The sequence below is a fragment of the Marmota marmota genome, unplaced genomic scaffold (genome assembly GCF_001458135.2).
Source record: "Marmota marmota marmota unplaced genomic scaffold, marMar, whole genome shotgun sequence".
Classification (NCBI taxonomy): domain Eukaryota; kingdom Metazoa; phylum Chordata; class Mammalia; order Rodentia; family Sciuridae; genus Marmota; species Marmota marmota.
In genome coordinates this window covers 12,218,637-12,221,481 of record NW_026000272.1, presented here as the reverse complement: position 1 = coordinate 12,221,481, position 2,845 = coordinate 12,218,637, and the positions used below count along the sequence as shown (strand labels likewise).

Sequence of the window (2,845 nt, the reverse complement as noted above, 5' to 3'; positions counted from 1 at the left end):
ACAACCAGAATTGATTTCCCCCAAGGTATATCGTAGAAACTATAACTGTTATTCCCCAAAGCAACCTTAAATACTAGAAAGAGCCATCTCTCCTTCTCCCTTAAAGACCTTCATTCTGTTACAGAAAGCTCAGTCCTTGCCCCTGATGCCAATCCCATAACAAGGACACAGTTTTGAGAAAAAGGCAAAAGGTTTATTGCTTTGCTAGCAAAAGAGAAACACAGGGGACTTCTGTCCCAGAGGCTGTGATTCTGCCCATCAGAAGTGGGGGACAGAGGGGTGCTTTTAAAGAGGTGACTCAAAGGCCGCATTCCACGTTTTCTCTGTGATTCACTTGTTAATTTGGCAGATAGTCATTTCTGAGACCTTCTGGTGCCATCCCCAAAGTCTAGATTACTTCATTCTTGTGGTGGATGTGTGCTCAGGAACAGCTAACTCTGCCTAGGATGGGGAAGAAAGGCAATCCTGTTTCCCCTGAGATTAGGGAGAGGGAGAGATTAGGGAGGAGCAGGGAGAGAGGAAGAGAAATATGTCCATTTAAAAAATCAGTTGCAGAGGCAGAGCACCAAGGGCTAGAGGAGTCATGCCCCATGTCTGGGAGGAAAGAATACTACACAGAGAGGCCAAGCGGAATCTGAACAAACAGGTTTGCTGTATTTCTGGAATGTAGGAGGGATGCGTTTTTGTTTGTTTTTTTTTTTTTTTTAGTGGTGCTCGGGATTGAACCCAGGGCCTTGTGCATGCAAGGCAACACTCTATCAGCTGAGCTATATCCCAGCACCCCCACACTTCTTTTAACAACAGTTTCCAAGGCCTGATGCTAGAGTTTTTGGACCTCAAGAGCTTGTTTAGAGGTTTAGCAGGGAAGTGTGGTTACTGATATACTCTTGACCAAAGAAAGGTCATCCTCTACCAGAAATGGTTGTCCTCTTTGAGTGTGCAGCTCTGGGTGGGACACATGGAGCGGTGAGGGAGGAAGGAGACACCCATCTGGCTAGCCAGATCAGCTGAATCAACCCTGGCAATCAATGGAGTGACTGTAGCCACTCTAGACTTTTTGGATCAACTATGGTGTAGCTTGGGAATCAGGCACCGCAGGTACTATACATGCTATTGCTAATTCTTGCTACCAACAAGGAGGGAAAGAGGCAATACTGTCCATTCGATCAGAAGAAAAGGGAGCTGGAGGGAATGCACTAGCAGGCAAAAGGTTGGCAGGGGGCAGGCCTGGTGTGTGGACACGGAACTGTCTGGCTTTAAAGTCTGCATCTGTGTCACTCCACAGTGCTCTCCACAGTATGCTCTCTATCCCTCCTGAAATCTGGTAACATTGCTTGTCGTAATTATAGGACACTCTCACCATACTGTAGCCTGAACAAGGGGTACAGGCCAGGTGTAGTACCATGGGTAGAGATCATGGGGAGACAGGCCTGTGTGAGGGTAGATGCTTTGTCAGCGAGCAGCTTGTGCTCACTGTTCCCCCAGTACCACCCTATTGTCTAGGTTTTCCAGGAAAGCTGATAAATGGGATTTTTATGTGAAATCTGAGTTATGAATTTTAGCGACTAATTCAGTTTGTTTAAAAACACTGGACAGCATCAACAAATCTAAAGGCCAGGATCCAGCTCCCAGCTTGCCCAGCTGTGCCACTGATTGTTACATGCATCCTCCATCCCCATGTCAATTGCCCAAACTGGCCCATCATCTGTAGCACTTTCTTGATCCCCTTTGCCACTCTACCCATTAGTGCCCAAGGATACATGCTACGTTATCTTTAAGTATCTTATTTGTTATCTCACCCTCAATCTATCAGAAAAGGCCCTTGAACCATGTAGTCGTGGCCGAGTGGTTAAGGCGATGGACTAGAAATCCATTGGGATCTCCCTGCGCAGGTTCGAATCCTGCCGACTACAAGCTTGGAGTTTTGGAATCAAACCCAGAAAGAAAAACAAGGCATTGCAGAGCATGACCTGACCCTAAGCTTTCCCTGTGTGCCACAAGAAGAGGCCCTTGAGCCAGGCATGGTGGCACACACCTGTAATCCTAGCAACTCGGGAGGCTGAAGCAGGATGACTGCAAGTTCAAGACCAGCCTCAGCAAATTAGTGAGGCCCTAAGGACTTAGCAAGACCCTGTCTCAAAATTTAAAAAAAGAGCTGACTTAGTGGTTAAGTGACCTGAGTTCAATCCCCAGTACCAAAAAAGAAAAGGCCCTGGACAGCAAAATATGCTTTAGCATTGGGATTTTCAGGTCACCTCTGATCCTGAGATGAGCTATTTACCTGAGAAAATAGAAGATGCTTATAAAAATCAAACACAAATGAGCAGAAAGGTCAAAACAAAGCAGGAGCCTGCTACCAGTTTCTATTTCCCAAGCTAGAGGAGGCACTCGACACAGAAGTGTTATCATCTCTGTAATGGAGGCATCAGGTAGGCTTAGAGGCTATGGTGGCCCTTGATGCATGGAAGGGACTGAGAAAGTGAAGAGCCAGACTAAGGGAAAGCAAAGAGAGAATGCAGCAGGATGGACAACTACCTGAGACACGAGACCACAGTAGGCTGGACTGAGGTTACGTGAACACTCACAAGCTGTCCCAGGAGTTGCTGTGTATCTCTTGCTAACAGGAGCAAGTGAAGGCTTTTTGAGTTAGAAAACTAAATAAAAAGGCAGGGAGCTTAAGCTTGGCTCTAGGTTCCTCTTTCTTTGTTCTCTTTCTCTAAAAAAGAATGGGTAGCCAGACTTGGTGGTGCACACTGGTAATCCCAGTGCTAGGGAGGCTGAGGCAGGAGGATCTTGAGTTCAAGGTCAGCCTCAGCAATTTAGCGAGGCCCTAAGCAACTCAGCA

The 2,845-nt window shown here is 46.7% G+C and overlaps 1 non-coding gene across 1 annotated transcript; it reads left to right on the top strand.

The window, feature by feature from the left end:
• Positions 1-1,831: 1,831 nt before the first annotated feature.
• Trnas-aga lies at positions 1,832-1,913 on the top strand. Its single transcript has one exon. It is a non-coding gene; the product is annotated as a tRNA-Ser (tRNA).
• The last annotated feature ends 932 nt before the right edge of the window (positions 1,914-2,845 follow it).